Below are 21029 nucleotides of genomic sequence, written 5' to 3'. Positions count from 1 at the left end.
CACCCCTCAACTGTGGATTTTGAACAGGCTCACCAGTGCCTCCTGTCATCATTTATAGGTTTTGAGACTTGGTCCTAACTATCACTATACACCTGTGGTCTGGTTTCTCCAATTACAAACAGGTAGTATCTGCATTCCTCCTTGAAATCCTCCACTTTCACAGCCCTTAAGTCACCTATTCCTAGAGAATTTGTCCAATGAGTAGTGAGCTATGAATGTTTTCTTGACACCCTTGGCTGTTTCTTACTCTCCAGTTCTACAAATTCTACTGTAATGTCACAGGGATTCTCCAAAGACCCTGGGGTTGGAGGTGGCCAGTGTGAGCGACCTCCTAGGGCACTACTTCTTAAGCTTTAATGTTCACACAAATCACTTTTTAAAATACAGATTCTGGTTCAGTTGGTCTGGGGTGGAGCTTGAGAATCTTGAATAAATTTTTCTACTCTAGGTACTACGCTCTCTCTAGCAATAAAAGGAACCCTTGTCTTACTATTCTTAAAGTTTTTTTTTGTTTTGTTTTGTTTTCCAGGAATGTAGGAACACTGAAGCAGGAGATGGAAGGCTCCAGAGAAAGTAAGTGGAGATGGTTATGGTCACTTCCTGAACTATCAAAATCTGGGCCATTGTAGATGGTCAGCCTCTTCCTATTTTGCAAAACCAAACAGAAAGCAAACCTAAAAAATGATACACTGTCAAATGAAAAAGAACCGACCATCATCTCTCTCTCTCTTCTCTCTCTCTCACATACCCCTCTCTAAGCATTAGAAATGATGAGAAACATATTTGGTTAAATACAGGAGTTAGGGTCTCTTCTACATTAATGAATGAAATGTATTTTATCTACTGGAATCTTGTGATGTAGACAATTTAATGTGAATACATTTGACTTCCAGCTGTCAGTGAATTTAGGTAAATCCGGCTTTGAGAAAAACATGCTTTATATGAAAAACAATTTAAAATTCCATAAGAACATCTCTCTCTATCCTTTTTTTCTTTTATCTCAACCACAACACTTTTGGAAAGTAAGATAAATAATCAGACTAGTCATCAGGACTTTATGATCTAAGTCCACTTAGTATAGTATCCGCTATCCACATTAAATTTAGAATGCTTACAGCTTGATTTTATGTTTTCATCATAAATCTAAATTTTCCCTTTTTTTTGTACCTAGAGTGTGCACAAGGTTTGTGTCCTCCCAAAACATCTTTTAAAGCAAAGGGACTTATTTTAAAAAGAGAATTAATGAGAAGAGCATGATGTTTTCCCCATTCAGTAGACATTGACACACAATGGAAAGCCATTCATTCGCATGCCTAGAGTATCATGGTCCCAACTGAAGATTTGAATATTTTTTTAAAGGCCTTATTGGGATAGTTGAATTTTAGAAGTCCAGCCTACATTAAAGTTCATTTTACAAGAGCTGAATACAGCTAGAAATTTCAGTGCTTTCTAGTGCTTGGTGGAAGGTGCCTTCATTGTTCCCTTCTTTCACTGCCATTCAGTTGGTGCTGGGATTTCTTTTAAAATACCCAAATCATGCAGAATAGGAAGCTTTCTAAAGTGAAATTACAATTAACTCCTGAAGGGCAATACTGTACTCTCCAAAATACCCTTTGGTGTCTGGTGAGGGACAGAATACAGAGATGGATGGGCCAGAGGTCTCACTCATATGACAGCAAACCGTGGACTGAGCTTACTGTGTGCAAATCTGTATGACTAGCATTTACAGGTGAGATTATGGAGGCTAAGAAAATTTCCCAGAGTCACATAACATGTAAGTGGTAGAATCAGGAATTGAGCTAAGATCGAGCTGAGGTTCAAGTGTCACAGTTATTGGACTAGAAGCAAATACTGTTATACATAACTGATAAAATATTTTATATTCCAGTTTAGGACTGGTGATTGATCCAAAAGTAATCAGTCTATCAACAGCATATTTATTTTTTTAAAAATTTAAATTCTGAGCTCAGATCAAGTATAGAAAGCTTCATAGCTATAAAGGTCAGTAGTAAAACATTTTCATCATTGCTCAGAACTGATCAGCCTTTCTTACACCCCCACCCACAGCCCACTGAGGTAGGTAATATTCATGTTACAGATGAGGAAACTGAGGCACAGAAAGAGTAAGTAACTTGCCTAAGGTCACATAGATAATAAGTGGAGGAGGTGGAATTTGAATCTAGGCAGTCTGACACAGAAGTCTATGTTCTTAGCAGTAACAGAAAGTCAATCATTGTAATGAATGAGTAGCAAGTGTGCAAAGTGCAGAGAAGAACAGGGAGTGCATAGTAGGAGACCCACCCCGGCTTCTGGTTAGAAAATACTTCTCTGAGGAAGATGTGATGCTTGTAGAGATCCCCACCACCCCACCTGCAGCAGATCCTTGAGAGAGGAGAGAGTGGGATAGATAGGAAGGCACGTGAGAAGACCCCCTGATGCCCCTGTCCTGTGGTTTCTTTCTTTCCTTTAAACTTTGGTTTAATGGACATGGAGATACAGAAGGAAAGCATGGAAAAGAAAACTAATATTTACTGAGTACTAGGCATTTTGCCGGAGAAGGCAATGGCATCCCACTCCAGTACTCTTGCCTGGAAAATCCCATGGACGGAGGAGCCTCATAGGCTCCAGGCCAGGGGGTCGCTAAGAGTCGGGCACGACTGAGCGACTTCACTTTCACTTTTCACTTTCATGCATTGGAGAAGGAAATGGCAACCCACTCCAGTATTCTTGCCTGGAGAATCCCAGGGACAGAGGAGCCTAGTGGGCTGCCGTCTATGGGATCGCAGAGTTGGACACGATTGAAGCAACTTAGCAGCAGCAGCAGCAGCAGGCATTTTGCTAGATGCAGTCCATACAACAAATGATTTTTGATTCTAACTAATGTCCTGTGTGATAGATCTTGACAGCATTTAAAGAATGAAGAAGTCTGAAGCTCTCAAAGTGACTTGTCCAAAGTCCTAGAATATGTAGTTAACAAAATGAGGCTTTGAATCCAGTCCTTGTCTGGGCTTTATTACTGAGCTGAAGGGGACTCTGTTTTGAAAAAAAATGTAAGTCATGTTGAAAAAGGGGACCTCTGCAGTTATGTTCCAGTAATGGAAGAAACAGTAAAGAGACACACACACAAAAAACCAGTTAAAATTAGGATTGCCAATTCATTCATCTACTACTGAAGTCCCCCACTTTCTTAATTTCACTTTTTGCCCTTCCTGTCTATTTTACAAAATTCAGTTCAGTTCAGTTGCTCAGTCATGTCTGACTCTTTGCGACCCCATGAATTGCAGCCCTCAGGTCTCCCTGGCCATCACTAACTCCTGGAGTCCACTCAAACTCACGTCCATCGAGTTGGTGATGCCATCCAGCCATCTCATCCTCTGTCGTCCCCTTCTCCTTCTGCCCGCAAACCCTCCCAAGCATCAGAGTCTTTTCCAATGAGTCAACTCTTCGCATGAGGTGGCCAAAGTACTGGAGTTTCAGCTTTAGCATCAGTCCTTCCAATGAATACCCAGGACTGATCTCCTTCAGAATGGACTGGTTGGATCTCCTTGCAGTCCAAGGGACTCTCAAGAGTCTTCTCCAACACCACAGTTCAAAAGCATCAATTCTTCGGCGCTCAGCCTTCTTCACAGTCCAACTCTCACATCCATACCTGACCACTGGAAAAATCATAGCCTTGATTAGACGAACCTTTGTTGGCAAAGTAATGTCTCTGCTTTTGAATATGCTATCTAGGTTGGTCATAACTTTCCTTCCAAGGAGTAAGCATCTTTTAATTTCATGGCTGCAGTCACCATCTGCAGTGATTTTGGAGCCCCCCAAAATAAAGTGATACTGTTTCCCCATCTATTTCCCATGAAGTGATGGGACCAGATGCCATGATCTTCGTTTTCTGAATGTTGAGCTTTAAGCCAGCTTTCACTCTCCTCTTTCACTTTCATCAAGAGGCTTTTTAGTTCCTCTTCACTTTCTGCCATAAGGGTGGTGTCATCTGCATATCTGAGTTATTGATATTTCTCCTGGCAATCTTGATTCCAGCTTGTGCTTCTTCCAGCCCAGCGTTTCTCATGATGTACTCTGCATATAAGTTTAATAAGCAGGGTGACAATATACAGCCTTGACATACTCCTTTTTTTTTTTTTTACAACATTTTTTTAATTTTAGAAAATTACTAATTCCTTATACTGAGTCTGAGGACAAATGATTCCAAGGAATATTCTGACCTCAAATATTAGCAATTTTTTAAAGGGATGTTTTTAAGAGCTCTATAATGGAATGGTCAATGAGTTCTACCTGTGCTACTCTGTGAATGTTAATATTGTGTTTCATTTTGGAGAAAAATTATAGTCAGAATAATTTTTTGCTAAGCAGGTACATAGAGCCTTCATTTCTTTCTGAGTTCCTTGTTTAGAAAAAAAAAAAAAAAAACCTCATCTAATGGTCAGTGCCAAATCCAAAGGAAAACAAGAAGAAATAGGAAACGTTAACAGTGAAAGCAGGCCAGAGAAATATGCAACTGTTTTCCTCAGAGGATTAAAAGGTATCTTGCTTTGAATCACTTTGTACCCATACAACAAGGTAATACATGTACTTTAGCTGACTAAACAAGATTCCATTGATAGCTTAAAAGCTCTGAGTGTTCTTATGTAATGAATATACTATTTCATGTACTAATGGTCCCAAAAGAATGAGAAATGTTTTTTTAATCTTTCCTTCAGAAGAAAAGTTAACTGAATGATGAATTAAGAGTATAATACCCTTGTTCTAAATCAAAGAATGTCCAGCCATAATGAATGATGATCTGTAATAATATTACATTATATATAATGCATTTATTAGGATTAGAGGCAAATTCATTTCCATCACTAGCTTTGGCTCATAAAAGTATTACTTTATGTGAAGATAAAAAGTGGGTATTGATTTATTTTGAGGCAAATATCAAAATTTATTAACCTGAGTTTGCCAAGGTCAATATTTTCCTTATAGAGAAATATATCCATATGTTTATTGAGGCCCTGAATCAATTTTGTATTGTTGCACATATCAGGCCCTTTTAGAGTTGTAGAATAGCAAAGTCAGGTGGAGGCTTTACCCCAGTCCCTGATTTTCCAGGTGAACAAATTGATTCTCACTGAAAGGGAGGGACTTGTCCTAATTACCTCACTCACCCCACATCATGCTGGTGAGAAAGCATGCCTGCTTAGGCCTAGTGCCATATTTTTGCCACTGTATCCTCCTGCTTTCATTAGATATTTTGAAAGTGGTCTTCTAAATTCAAAGAAACCTTATTATAAATAAAATTCTGCAACATAGACTCCTGTAGCTCAGGAGCCCTGGTGAAAAGGGAGAAATGATCAGAATCTTGTGACAGTTTATACAGAATTATATTAGAATGGCTTTTCAAAAAAGAAGACCCAGTGACTGAACAGGTTTATAATGCTAGCAGGAATGGCAACCAAAGTTTCATATCTCTATATACACACACATTTGGGGAGTGTCTTCCACACTAACTCTAGCCTTGGTGATGTGACATGCTTTGGCTAATGGGTTAAGAGCAAATTTGACAGAAGCAGAGGCTTGACATGTGCTGGGACTTGCCCTCTGTTGCTGATTAGTAGGCTAGCCTACTGGAGGATGTCAGGCCAGCTGAAGTCCCCTTGACCACCCAACTCCCCAAACACCAGACAGGGAAGGCCATCCAGGACCATCCTTTCTCAGCTGAATCGTCAGTTGACTTTGAAGATCAGCTAAACTGGCTCGACAAAAGAACTGCCCAGCTGATCCACAGAATTACAATTAATAACACATATTTGTTTTTGAAAGCCCCTAAGTTTTGGGGCTTTCCTGGTGGCTCAGGGGTAAAGAACCCACCTACCAATGCAAGAGACAAGGGTTTGATCCCTGGGTTAGGAAGATCCCCCAGGAAAGGAAATGGCCACCGACTCCAGTATTCTTCTCTGGGAAATCCCATGGCCAGAGGCTCCTGGAAGGCTACTGTCCATGGGGTTGCAAAAGATTCAGACATGACTGAGTGACTAAACAATAACAAAGTTGTTGGGCTAGTTTGTTAGGCAGTAAGGCTAACTGAGATACTTGGAGATCCATCGTGGAGTTAAATCAGATACGATTGAAAAACACAGAAAGCAACATAACATAAAATAGATAAGTGGCTCATTTCAAGTTCATCCAGGTAGTCTGGCAATATTTGAATCATTCAAAAAATAAAACCAATCAAATTATTTCATTTTCAGAAGTGGCAGATGTTCTCATATAAAAGTAACTTTTAATATAGAATTTCATTTCTTCCACTGGGAAGTGGTCAGGAGAGCTGATATGAATTTTATCTGACTTGGGCATTAAAGTTCTGACCAGTGCAAACCCAAATCCTGAAACTGTCCATTCAGAGTACTATGAGTCAACTGAGGCGAAAATCGCCTTCAATAATTTTATCTTTATTAATTTATAAGTATTCCTATCTTTCATTACACCACTGATAGCTTAGATGATGCTGTTGTTAATTTTATTGATGGGGAAAGTAAAACCCAAAGTTAAACAATCTGCTCTTCAAGGTATTACCAGCTAATGTTGGTATTAAGACAACGGACACATCGGTTAGGAGTTGATGTCAGACAAGACTTTTGATACGGAGCAGAGGATAAAGAAACAGGACAATGCATCTTCTCTGACATAGGTAAGAGAGGGTTATGTTGTTAATTTTATGATTAAACCAAAGTTAAAAATTGTGTTTAATTTGACCAATCTCCTGAGTGATGTTAGTACATATTATCAGGGTTTCTGTCACAATCTCTACTTCAATCTTAAAGTACATGGCAAAACATAAATAAAAAACATTTGCCAGATGCAGGTAGATTTCAATTTTGCCCATATGGAGTGGCATAACACAGAAGCAGAAATAAGTATTCCTAAAATAAAATATTATGAAAATGCACATGTAAATCATGCACACACACATACACATACAATTCTATTTTTCCAGAGTCAATAGTACAAATAAAAATAAGTTAAATGCGTTTCTTTACAATATAAGTTACTTTATTAGTTCTAGAGTTTCATATGCCATTGGGATCTGTGGATCATTGACACTTTGATACATTATGGATATCTTCAGTGCTAATATCCTCTGTGGAAAAAGAGTGCTGTGTCTGTAAGGAGTGAGGAGGGATGAGAATTTTGGAGGCAGTGAAAATACTCTATATGATATTATAGTGATGGATTCATGTCATTATACATTTATTCAAGCCAACACCGAGTGTGAACCCTATGGTAAACTATGCACTTTGGGTGATGTGTCACTGTGGGTTCATCCTTGGTAAAATATGTACCATTCTGGTGAGTGATGCTGGTAATGAGGGAGGCTATGCATGTGTGCAGGCAAGAGGGCATTGGGGAAATCTCTGTACCTTCCCTTCAATTTTACTATAAACTGAAAATTGTTCTAAAAATAATTTTTTAAAAAAGAGTGAGGTGTAGATACTTTAAAAGAGTCAAATGCTCACACACTTACATAGAGTGATAATATGCACAAACCTAAAAGAATTAGTTGAAAGCCAAATGTGAATAACTTCTAATGGGATTGGGGCAGAAGCAGTGACCGACAGGATAGTACCCACGAGGAGATTCTTCATAGTCTAGTGGCTAGGACAAACGAAGAGTTGTCTCTAGCTGTCAGCTGCACTCCATCGAAGACAAAATTCAGAGAAAGGAAGAGGCTTACCAAGATTACTGAATAGCAAGAGATATTCAATTTCATAACCTCCCAATAATTTATAATTTTGCTTAAGAAAAATCCAAGAGCAGATACTTGCTTCTATTCTTTATGTTGTTGTCATTCAGTCACTCAGGCATGTCTAACTTTTTGCAACCCCAGGGACTGCATCACGCCAGCCTTCTCTGTCCTTTACCATTTCCCAGAGCTTGCTCAAACTCATGTTCATTGAGTCGACGATGCCATGCAACCATCTCATCCTCTGTAATCCCCTTTTCCTCCTGCCTTCAAGCTCTCTATAAAATGTGGTTATTCAACCTTTGAAGAATGCCATACACTGTTGTTTTTCATATATTACTCTTTTGTTCTCCTATATTTTTTGAAATTAGCCTAAGGAGAATGGTTTCCAAAATTTGGAATAAAAAGACATTGGAGTAGGAAATAGCAACCCATTCCAGAATTCTTGCTTGGAAAATTCCATGGACAGAGGAACCTCATAGGCTACAGGTTCACCTGAGTCGGATACGACTGAACACACACACATACACACACGCACAGGTCAGGCAGGTTTTCAGATCATCTTAAGCTGTACTTTCAGAATCTGTTGATTGGGAGTAATCCCAGTTACAATACCCTAAATAAAGTATCTAAATGTATTGGGTTGGCCACAAAGTCTGCTCGAGTTTTCCATAAGACCTTATGGAAAAACCTGAATGAATTTTTTTGGCTAACCCAGTATCTGTATGAGATAATATTTATTCAGTCTTCAAGCAACACTTTGTGCATAAATAGATTGTATGACTCTTCCATTATTACCCCAAGGGTCTCTGGTTGGACCACCACATTAATGCTGAGATTGAAAGGGGCATGAGACCCTAGTTCACCAGGGCCCTGGGAGTATTGTCATTTTCAGCATGAAGCACTTTTTTAAAAACCTTTTTATTCTTATTGGCGTATAGCTGAGTAACAATGTTGTGGTAGTTTCAGGTGAACAGTGAAGGGACTGAGCCACATAGATACATGTATTCAACACGAAACACTTTATGTATGGTTGTTTCGTACGCAACAACCCAGCTTCACATCTACTGATAGCCAGTTCCAGTGCCAGAAGCTTTCGCCATTTACCCAGCGATCTCACTTTGAAGGCAGCCCCCAGGCTCGTTCCACTTCTGCTTCCCTTTTGTTTAAAGCTCCATTAGTTTGAAGGTCTGTGACAATAGTCACTGAAGAGTAAATTGAAACTGTTGCAGAGCATGTGTCTCCATTATCAATAAACAATGACTTTAAATGGAATAAAGTAATGTCTAGCCGAGTGTGTTCTTAATGCTATCCTCTGTGATACTGAGCTGACATGAAGAACAGTAGACACTTGAATCAATAGAAAACCTTTTCAATGCATTGAATGGCACCATGAAACTCCCAGACAGCTCTCTTTAGAGCCTAGCACACTGTGCTTCCTGGAGAAATAATAAGAAATCAACATTTAAGTGAGTGTTTACTTACATGCCAGTCATTATACTGAGTTAGTCACTGTTTCATTATCATCTCATTTATCCTCACAGCAACCTTATAAGTTGTTATATTTTCCTAATACCCATTTTGCATGAGGAAACTGAGGCATAGAGAAGAGAAATATCTTGCCTTGCCTAAGATCATGCAGCCAATACAACCCCAGACAGACTGGCTCCAAAGAAACTCTCCACCACTCCATCATACTGTCTACAGGGCTGCTGAAATGACACAGAAGTAATTTAAAAAAAAATAAGGCAAGGCTCATATAAATAGTAAGACTACACAGAAGATGGGAATAGACTTCTATATGATTCACTATGCTGAATCTACCAGTAATAGCTCATTTAGTGATATCAGTGGCTTTTAACTCTCAGCCTGTCCAGCTATAGTCTCAAGGTTACAGAGAAAGTTTATGATCATCAAGACAGGCACACACAGTGAGAATTTGCTGTATGATTCAGGGAACTCAAACTGGGGCTCTGTGACAGCCTAGAGAGATGGGATGAGGTGTAAGGTGGGAGGGAGGTTTTAAAGGGAGGGGACATGTTTGTACTCATGGCTGATTCATGTTGATGTATGGCAGAAACCAACACAATACTGTAAAGCAATCATCTTTCAATTGAAAATAAATAAATAAAGACTGGCACACAGAGGGACAGCACAAGCTAAGTCCTCTGCAAGGTTTCCTCACCATCAGAAGATTCCTGACAGGTAAGCTTCAATATGTACCTGCTCTACACAGAGACAACGTTTGCATAAACTTAAGCAATGCCATCAAAGCTCTCAACCTATTTCTTAATGAGTTTTTTTTTCCAGCTGAGCAAATGCTGAATTCTGCCTTACAGAGGAAAGAGACATCTTTAACTTGTAGACTTGCCCACCAGAACTGACACATAGCATATTGCAACCCAGCCAACATTGGCTCAAAAAGCAGAGAGGTTTAGAGCTAAACAGTATTTGCTCCTTAGATGCTATGCCTCAGGAAGGATAAAGCTGGTTTGTGGTCTGAATTGCTTGTCTTCTGTAACTGACAGATCATCAACCTAAGGGTACATTTTAGAAGTCTACTTGACTAGACAAAACAATTTTTTTAGCAGATAAATGATTATCTGCAGAATTAGTAAATCAAATAAAATAATGAGCACTTGGAAATATAAACAATTCCAGGATTAGGTACAGAAAACAGATCAATAGGTCCACAGAGACTGTCAGGATGTTTGGGGAAGATTGTTGGGACATGTGCAGCTTTGGAAATTGTCTGTGTGGTGCAAGCTGGACCTTTAGTCCATAAACTGCTTTATTAACCATCTACTGAGGCCACAGCAAATTTCTTTACAGAAACACTGGCCTGAGCCCTAGAGGAACATCTACGGGTTGGAAAGAAGGTTTGTGTCTGATCTGGAAGTGTATAAGCCTTGTAGATTTTTATGGAAAGAGGATGGGTAGGGGGAGCTAGAGATACATTCTCCACCATTCATTTGCACATAACAGGGCCCAGTCTGTGTGACACACAGCTGCTAATGCAAGCATAGAGACCTTCGGACAAACAATCCCAGGCAGAGATATGAGCAAGACAGCCACAGTAGTTCAAGTTCTTGAGTCTTTCCTTGAAGATACAGCAGCTCTCACTTTTCTATAATTTCAAATCAAATATTGATATCAACTAAATGAATGGATCTTTTTCCCCTCAAAAATAAGCTACTCAGATCCTGTGCTTTGTCGCTCAGTCTTGTCCAACTCTGCAACCCCAAGGACTCTAGCCTGCCAGGTTCCTCTGTCCATAGGGATTCTCTAGGCAAGAATACCAGAGTGAGTTGCCATGCCATCCTCCAGATTCAGATCCTACAACTGTTCATATTGTGTATATAAGAACCTCAGGGGATCATGGGCTTCTCAGGTGGTGCTATTGGTAAAGAACCTGTCTGCCAATGCAGGAGACATAAGAGACATAAGAGAGAAGGTTTGAGCCCTGGGTCAGGAAGATCCCTTGGAGGGAGACATGGCAACCCACTCCAGTATTCTTGCCTGGAGAATCCCATGGACAAGGAGCCTGGTGGGCTGCAGTCCATAGGGTCTCACAGAATTGGACACAACTGAAGCAACTTAGCACACATGCATGCAGGAGACACGCAGGAGATCATAAGCTCAAGTACCAGTACTGTCTGAGGCTTGGGGAGGTAACATATATAGTAGAAGGGAGATAAGCACAAGAGTGGCGTGTGGTGGGGACTGTAGTGAACTAGAAAGCACACACTCTATCCAAAGGAGCAGGTGCTGCTCAGATCCAGCTGAAGTTACTGAGTAGGACTGTAGACATAGAAGCAACCCAGGATTTTGTGTGATATCTTCCAATTTTTGAACTTTGGTAACTGACTCAAGTGTTTTAAAAACACTATAGGGGCAAAACAAAATAATATTGTTGGGAGTATTTGGCAGGCAGTCTGCCAATTTGTAACCTTTGTAGGGTTCTCTTCAATTTAATAATGTGCTCACATTTTTAAGTGGCACTGGAATTTGTTACCTGCCATTAGTAGGGCATGGGGTCTGAGCCATTTTTCTCATATCAGTGACAATTTCCACTGGTCCATTTACCCTCTTGGTCGAGTTCTTTTTTGTACACATAACAAAAGCCATCTGGAAGCTGATTTTAGAGAATAAGTAGGAGGCAAATTAACCCAGATAGCTAACAGGTTCATACTTTGAACCTGAAATCCTGGTCGTATTAATATCATAGCCTAACAACTTAAGCAAACTAGTCATAAACTTTTCCCATTCTACTTAAAAGGTAATCTTATTTTGGGTGTTACTTCTTCTGACAGAATGAAATATTTCATCCATGCTGGGAAGTTCAAGAGGAGATATAAATAGACACTGAATAGACGATAGAATATTTATATTGTCACTACAAATCCAAGGAATCTGATTTTTTTCAACTGATTGATATGGCTGAGAATTTTTTATTTCGCTTCATGAGTACAGGCTTTAAGAAATAAAATAACGGTGCTATTTTTAAGATGTAAAATAACAATCTACACATGCATAAAGTGTATTGCAGGTGTCTTTGAGTTTCTAAAGCTCTAGAGAAAGAGTGGCATAAAATATACAATCAAATAATCCATTAGAGGGATGCCCTGTGTTCTAATGCCTAACGGTAGTCATGAATTCAATATCAAATAATGCTTGGCTCTCAGGGGCATCACTTCATTAAGAGAGAATTTCACCGAGAGTTACACAGACTGGAGCCTTTGAATAGACTGATAAGATACAGTTGTAGGGAGAGTGGAATATTTGAAGAGGTGCATGTGGGCTCATGTTTTATTGTTAATGCCTCTTGCTCCTTTGCATTTTGGGCTGAGGTCTGCAAACTTTTCCCTCTCAAGCCCATGGAGCTATTTCTTGTCATTCTGGTGAGGTTGTAAAGGCAATCAATTTATTGCTGGCAAACCTCACTTGTTAATAGCTTTCCTTTGATCTTAAGTTCCTGGGATAAGAGATAAAAAAACAAAACAAATCTGGTTTCCTTAGTAAATGATCTCTTTCCATCTGTATTCTGAAACTGGTCTTAGTTTTATTAATCAGCTGATGTGGGAGTGGAGCACATAGAAAATGCTTGTTTACAGCTCAAGAAAGAGTAGGCCTTCTGGATCCTATTTCACTGCCCCCACCTTTGACAACGATTTTTTTTTTTTTTCCAATTGAAGTATAGTTGATTTATATGGTGTGGTAACATTTTAAATGCCTGAGACTGCATGAAACTTTACTGTATAGATCCTTTGGAAGGAATGAGCTGACATTCTTAAGATGCTGGTTAATTTTCATAAGGCAAGACAGAAGCTAGTATACATCCTTACTTCCACTTAGGAACCCAGAGGAGATGTGCAGGTTCTTTGGAATTCTGTGTTACCAAGGTCAGAGACTTGAGTCTCTAGGGTAGAGGGAAGGAGTCAAGCTGTTTGCCCACCAGAACATCTGGCTCCTTTTCCACAGCTTGACAGAACAAAACTTCATTCACTTCTAGAGATTCAATGGAATATTTGATTCTAAAAAGCCCATGACGTTCCCTTACTTATTTCCAGACTTACTATAGAAATTTTCCTCTCTTCTACTATTGCTGTTATAAAAATTCACTTTGCACAAAGTAACTGAGGCATGATTTATTTCAGGGACTTTCCCAAGGGAGTGTAATATCCTTATAAATCACTGGTACATTGAGTGTTCTTGCCACTTTCCTGAGCTGATTCTGAAAAATGTTTAGGACCAGGAGTTTCTTTCAGTCTCCAGAAGAGGATACAAACAGCTGCTTGATTTACCATCCCTGATGAATAAACTTTGGTGGTCTTAATTCCTTTCTTGGAAGAATAGTATATTCCTTAAAAATTATTATAGAATTCTTTTGGAGGATTAGCAGTAACAGGAAGACAGTAACATTCTCTTTTTAATTTTCCCATAGTGAAAGTAATGGAAGTTGCTCAGGTGTGTCCAACTCATTGCCATCCTGTGGACTGTAACCCATCAGGCTCCTCTGGCCATGACATTCTCCAGGCAAGAATACTCGAGTGGGTAGCCATTCCCTTCTCCAGGGGATCTACCTGACCCAGGGATAGAATCCTCTATTCTTCTGCATTGCAGGCAGATTCTTTACTGTCTGAGCCACTAGGGAAGCCCATAGCCACAAGGAATTAGTATACTAAAAGGACTTCAGTGTTGGTTTTACACTGTTTTCTAGGTAATAATTTTGGAAAGATGATTCTGGGTACCAATCAAGGGGCAAGATCTGTGAAATAAGTCAGAGAAAGACAAATACTGAATGATCTCACTTATATATGGAATCTAAAAAAGCCAAGCTCATAGAAGCAGACTGAAATGGTAGCTGCAGGAGATGGGGAGTTACAGACATGCAGGAGATGTTGCTCAAAGGCTATAGACTTCCAGTTATAAGATGAATAAGTTCTGGGGATCTAATGCCTAGCCTGATGGATATAGTTAATAACACTGTATTGTATAATTGAAAGTTGCTAACAGAGTAGATCTGAAACATTCTCACCATAACAACAAAATAATAATTATATAATTTATTATGTAAATAATAATTATTATGTAATAATAATAATGTGATATGTTAAATAGCTTTATTGTAGTAACAATTTTGCAATACATATGTGTATGAAATCATCACACTGTATACTCTTAAAGAGATGGGAATACCAGACCACCTGACCTGCCTCCTGAGAAATCTGTATGCAGATCAAGAAGCAACAGTTAGAACTGGACATAGAAAAACAGACTGGTTCCAAATCGGGAAAGGAGTATGTCAAGGCTTTATATTGCCACCCTGCTTTTTTAACTTATATGCAGAGTACATAATGAGAAATCCTGGACTGGATGAAGCACAAGCTGAAATCAGGATTGTCGGGAGAAATATCAATAACCTCAGATATGCAGATGACACCACACTTACTGCAGAAAGTGAAGAACTGAAGAGCCTCTTGATGAAAGTGAAAGAGGAGAGTGAAAAAGTTGGCTTAAAACTCAACATTCAGAAAATTAAGATCATGGCATCTGGTCCCAACACTTCATGGCAAATAGACAGGGAAACAGTGAAAGACTTTATTTTTTGGGCTTCAAAATCACTGTAGGTGGTGACTGCCACCATGAAATTAAAAGATGCTTGCTCCTTGGAAGAAAAGCTATGAACAACCTAGACAGTTCATTAAAAAGCAGAGACAATACTTTGCCAACAGAGGTCTGTCTAGTCAAAGCTGTGGTTTTTCCGGTAGTCATGTATGGATGTGAGAGTTGGACCATAAAGAAAGCTAATCACCAAAGAATTGATGCTTTTGAACTGTGGTGTTGGAGAAGACTCTTGAGAGTCCCTTGGACAGCAAGGAGATTCAATCAGTCCATCCTAAAGGAAATCAGTCCTGAATATTAATTGGAAGGACTGATGCTGCCCCTGAAACTCCAATACTTTGGCCACCTGCTGCAAAGAGCTGACTCATTTGAAAAGACCCTGATGCTGGGAAAGGTTGAGGGCAGGAGGAGAAGGGGACAACAGAGGATGAGATGGTTGGATGGCATCACTGACTCTATGAACATGAGTTTGAGCAAGCTCCAGGAGTTGGTGATGGACAGGGAAGCCTGACACGCTGCAGTCCATGGGGTCTCAAAGAGTCGGACATGACTGAGTGACTGAGCTGAACACTAAACTTGCACAATTGACATGTGTCACTTATATCTCAAAACTAGGAGAACAAAGGGGCAAGATACCAGAATAATTTCATTTTTTTTTTGAATACTCATGCAAATCTTGGCAACAGGTAACACTGGCTTAGCGAATTAGCATAGAAAAATTCATGTGTATTTCATGCATTTTTTTGAGACTCTTTGGTGTAACAGGAAAGTTTATCTCAAACTGATGATTTCCTTATCCCTTTGGTTACACTCTTATTGAGGCTTACTACAACTGTGCCATTTCCAAGTTTCGCTTTCTAAACAAAAGCCATATTAGGTGATTCTGAAATGCCTTCCAATGTTTCTTGGACAAATAAGTCTACCCAGATGGAACACAGACTCCACTGAGAGAAGTGAGCAAAGGCTGATAGACACAAGTTGAAATCAAAATCTAGTATTTTCAAAAGAGTCAGTGTCTTATAAAATACTCTCTTCTACTGCAGTGAATGTGACATGATAGGAAAAATGCTTCTCAAGTTCATGACGCAATTTACATTCTCAAGCAAACAGAACTACTTTTCCATCTCCCATGGAAAAGTATTTACCATCAACATTTTAATTGGTGCCTCAATTAAACTCTTGTGCTTGGTCACCTTATAGCTTTTTATAAGAAGAGAAAGGCCCAACCAGCAGAGTTCAGTTAACAATGCTACGATTTAGAGAGGAAAGCCTTTGGGAATTCAGCTCTTTAACAATGCTAAAAGATGCTGCCAGCAATCTAAAGCAGACAAATGCAAAAAAGAAAGAAACTTAAAAAGGGAAAAGTAAAGTATGCTTTGCAATGTGTAAATCATCATTAATGTATCAGTAAATAAACAGTAGTTTTGCTATTGCTCAGCAATTTCCATCTATCTAGTTTTAAGTTCCATGCCAGATTTGCTACAAGTCAAAATTGAAAGTATTATGTACTAAACGTAAATTATTATTTGTTAGTCTAGGTGAGGAAACAGTGGAGTAAGTTTTAGAAAAATCACAAAACATAACTTGATCAGCTAAAAATATTTATATTCTATATATGTGTATATTTATATATATTAATAGAAAATGAATATAGTTTATAAACTGGCTTGTTGGCAAGAGGTTTTCATCTACTCATATATATAAAATCAAGGTCAAGGAGTGCTCTGTTTTCTCCTGCAGATGATCGCTGACTACTGAGCTGAAGTGAGGCAGCACAGGCAGAAGGAAACGGAGAAGGACATGCTAAAACACACCATCAAGTGATAGAGGATTTATCTGGTGATGGGGACTTACGCAAACAAGTTAGGTGGACTTCAGAAGAAAGGTAGAACCCTAGTGGTGATTTTAACCACAACAGACTTCGTGCATGCATGCATGCCAAGTGCCTTCAGTCATGTCCCACTCTGTGTGAGCCTATGGACTGCAGACAGCCAGGCTCCTCTGTCCATGGGATTCTCCAGGCAAGAATACGGGAGTGGGTTGCCATTCCCTGCTCCAAGGGATCTTCCCGACCCAGGGATATAACTTGCATCTTTTTATGTATCCTGCGCAGGCAGGCAGGTCTTCACCACTAGTGCCAACTGGGAAGCCCTGTAACAGACTTCACATGGAAATCAAGTAGAAAGACCAAGGGCTTGTCCCATTTCATCTAAGTCAATGATGTATATGGCTGTAATAAGGTATCAGAGTGCCTGAAGAACTATGGATGGAGGTTCATGACATTGTACAGGAGGCAGTGATCAAGACCATCCCCAAGAAAAAGAAATGCAAAAAGGCAAAATGGTTGTCTGAGGAGGCCTTACAAATAGCTATGAAAAGAAGAGAAGCAAAAAGCAAAGGAGAAAGGGAAAGATATACCCACTTGAATGCAGACTTCCAAAGAATAGCAAGGAAACATAAGAAAGCCTTCCTCAGTGATCAATGCAAAGAAATAGAGGAAAACAATAGAGTGGGAAAGATCATAAATCTCTTGAAGAAAATTAGAGATACCAAGGGAACTTTTCGTGCACAGATGGGCACAACAAAGGACAGAAATGGTATGGACCTAACAGAAGCAGAAGATATTAAAAAGAGATGGCAAGAATACACAGAAGAACTGTACAAAATAGATCTTCATGACCCAGATAACCATGATGGTGTGATCACTGACCTAGAGCCAGACATCCTGGAATGTGAAGTCAAGTGGGCCTTAGGAAGCATCACTATGAACAAAGCTAGTGGAGGTGATGGAATTCCAGTGAGCTATTTCAAATCCTAAAAGATGATGCTGTGAAAGTGCTGCACTCAATATGCCAGCAACTTTGGAAAACTCAGCAGTGGCCACAGGATTGGAAAAGGTCAGTTTTCATTCCAATTCCAAAGAAAGGCAATGCCAAAGAATCCTCAAACTACCGCACAATTGCACTCATCTCACATGCTAGTAAAGTAAAGTTCAAAATTCTCCAAGCCAGGCTTCAGCAATACATGAACCGTGAACTTCCAGATGTTCAAGCTGGTTTTAGAAAAGGCAGAGGAACCAGAGATCAAATTGCCAACCTCCACTGAATCATCAAAAAAGCAAGAGAGATCCAGAAAAATATATACTTCTTCTTTATTGACTATGCCAAAGCCTTTGACTGTCTGGGTCACAACAAACTGTAGAAAATTCTTCAGGAGATGGGAATACCAGACCACCTGACCTGCCTCCTGAGAAATCTGTATTCAGGTCAGGAAGCAACAGTTAGAACTGGATATGAAACAACAGACTGGTTCCAAATCAGGAAAGGGGTATGTCAGGGCTGTATATTGCCACCCTGCTTTTTTTAACTTATATGCAGAGTATATCATGAGAAATCCTAGACTGGATGAAGCACGAGCTGAAATCAAGATTGCCAGGAGAAATATCAATAACCTCAGATATGCAGGTGACATATAGCAGAAAGTGAAGAAGGACTGAAGAGCCCCTTGATGAAACTGAAAGAGGAGAGTGAAAAATTTGGCTTAAGGCTCAACATCCAGAAAACTAAGATCATGGCATCTGGTCCCATCACTTCATGGCAAAAAGATGGGGAAACAGTGGAAACAGTGGCTGACTTTATTTTTTTGGGCTCCAAAATCACTGCAGATGGTGACTGCCATGATGAAATTAAAAGACACTTGCTCCTTGGAAGAAAAGCTATGAACAACCTAGACAGTTCATTAAAAAGCAGAGACATTACTTTGCCAACAAAGGTTTGTCTAGTCAAAGCTGTGGTTTTTCCAGTAGTCATGTATGGATGTGAGAGTTGGACTATAAAGAAAGCTGAGCACCAAAGAATTGATGTTTTTGAACTGTGGTGTTGGAGAAGACTCTTGAGAGTCCCTTGGACAGCAAAGAAATCCAACCAGTCCATCTTCAAGGAAATCAGTCCTGAATATTAATTGGAAGGACTGATGCTGCAGCTGAAACTCCAATACTTTGGCCACCTGCTGCGAAGAGCTGACTCATTTGTAAAGACTCTGATGCTGGGAAAGATTGAAGGAGGGAGGCGAAGGGGACAACAGAGGATGAGATGGTTGGATGGCATCACTGACTCAGTGGACATGACTTTGAGTAAGCTCTGGAAGTTGGTGATGGACAGAGAAGCTTGATGTGCTGCAGTCCACGGGGTTGCAGAGTCAGACACGACTGAGTGACTGAACTGAACTGAATTGAACTGAAAGTATCTTTAAAAGAGTCTATTACTTCAAGTAAAATTTTAGTATTCAAAATAAAATCTTTTTACTGCACTTTATGGCACAATTTTAAGAATTGATTCATGAGATCCTTGTATCAACTGGGTCTCATAACCTACTTACTTCCTAGATTCTTTCATGCCCTGGACCTGAACACATTTCGCGTATGCTTGCTCAGTCATGTCTGACTCTGCAACCCCATGGACCGTAGACCATTAGGCTCCTCTGACTATGGGATTATCCTAGCAAGTATACTAGAGTGAGTTGCCATTTCTTTTTCCAGGGGATCTTCCTGATGCAGGGATAGAACCCGTGTCTTCTGTGGCACCTGCACTGGCAGGCAGATTCTTTATCACTGAGCCACCTGGGAAGCCTAACCACATAATATGCTGAAAGGACTGTTCCCAAAGAATACATTCAGCTTGGGTCTTAATCGCACTCTCTGTAAACTGTTACCATTCACTTTCTTATGTGAACATTTGATGGCCTAATATAATCTAAACTTTTCCTGTTCTTCCTCATCTCTTGCATGCTCAGTTGTATCCAACTCTTGCAACTGTGTGGATTGGAGCCCATTAGGCTCTTCTGTCCATGGAATTTTCCAGGCAAGATTACTGGAGTGAGTTGTCATTTCCTCTCCCAGGGGATCTTCCCTACTTAGGGACTAAACCCATGTCTCCTGAATCTCCTGCTTGGCAGGTGGATTCCTTACAACTGAGCCACCTGGGAAGCCCCTGTTCTTCCTAGAACCCTATGTTTATCTTATGATCTTAGTGGTCCCTGGAATCAAGGCTAAACATTTAGAAAGAGAATTGCTCTTGGCTGACCCCTACTGGCCTAAGACTTTCAGTACGGAGAAAGGCAACAACTGTAATTTAAAAAATGCCCCTAAAGGAGGCAAAATATTTGGTTCCAATTTTGTATTTATCACTTGCTAGCTGTATGATCTTGCACAAAGCCATGTACCCTGCCAGGTCCTTAATTTCCTTATTTGTATAATGGGAGAGTGGGTATGGATTAATAGCTTCTCTAGCCAGGCCAGATAATATTTTAGGATTTCTAAGATTCGTTGACTTTGAAGCCTGCCATTACTCCCTAAGGCAAATGCAGAATGAGGTGGAAAAAAGGAGGATTCCTAAAAGTAGATTGATGGTCACCCTGCATTTAAGCTCTCAATTCTAATTTAAGATAGAAATAATTTTGAAGGCAAAAGAAAAGATACCAAGTACTTTTTTTGGACAGAGGTGCCGGAGAATCTTGAGAATCTCTTGTACTGCAAGGAGATCAAACCAGTCAATCCTAAAGGAAATCAATCCTGAATATTCATTGGAAGGACTGATGTTGAAGCTGAAGCTCCATTACTTTGGCCAGCTGATTCAAAGAACTGACTCATTGGAAAAGACCCAGATGCTGGGAAAGATTAAAGGCAGGAGGAGAAGGGGATAACAGAGGATGAGGTGGTTGGATGGCATCAGTGACTTAATGGACATGAGTTTGAGCAAGCTCCAGGAGTTGATGATGGACAGGGAAGCCGGGCGTGCTGCAGTGCATGGGGTTGCAAAGAGTCGGACATGACTAAACAACTGAACCGAACTGAACATTCTTAAAAAGGAGATGGGACTCTTCTACAGACCATTTTGACGTTAGAGAAGAAATTAAATCCAGTTGTACAGGGTGAAACTGATGAACATAGAAACAAGCCAGCACAATTCAGTTGTGTCAGCGCATAAGATACACAGATCACATAGACATAGGTGTCTTATAACCTGTATATATTGGAAGCATCTATGGCACTAACCTGGATGAGTGTCATTGATAAGAGCACAGACTCTGTATCCAGACCACCTAGTCACAGAAACTGACTCCTCTCATTATAGGCTGTGTGACCAGAGACAATCACATTAGTGAG

General features: G+C 39.8%; 1 protein-coding gene and 1 non-coding gene across 2 annotated transcripts in view; both read right to left on the bottom strand.

Moving 5' to 3' along the window:
• The window catches only part of RORB (RAR related orphan receptor B), a 211828-nt gene that overhangs the window by 100385 nt on the left and 90414 nt on the right, over positions 1-21029 (bottom strand). The window lies entirely within an intron of this gene.
• LOC113897963 lies at positions 1962-2031 on the bottom strand. The gene has a single exon (XR_003512476.1). It is a non-coding gene; the product is annotated as a small nucleolar RNA U2-30 (small nucleolar RNA).

Source organism: Bos indicus x Bos taurus, chromosome 8 (genome assembly GCF_003369695.1).
Source record: "Bos indicus x Bos taurus breed Angus x Brahman F1 hybrid chromosome 8, Bos_hybrid_MaternalHap_v2.0, whole genome shotgun sequence".
Taxonomy (NCBI): domain Eukaryota; kingdom Metazoa; phylum Chordata; class Mammalia; order Artiodactyla; family Bovidae; genus Bos; species Bos indicus x Bos taurus.
The sequence above is the reverse complement of the archived record's forward strand: the minus strand, read 5'-3'. Positions and strand labels throughout refer to the sequence as shown.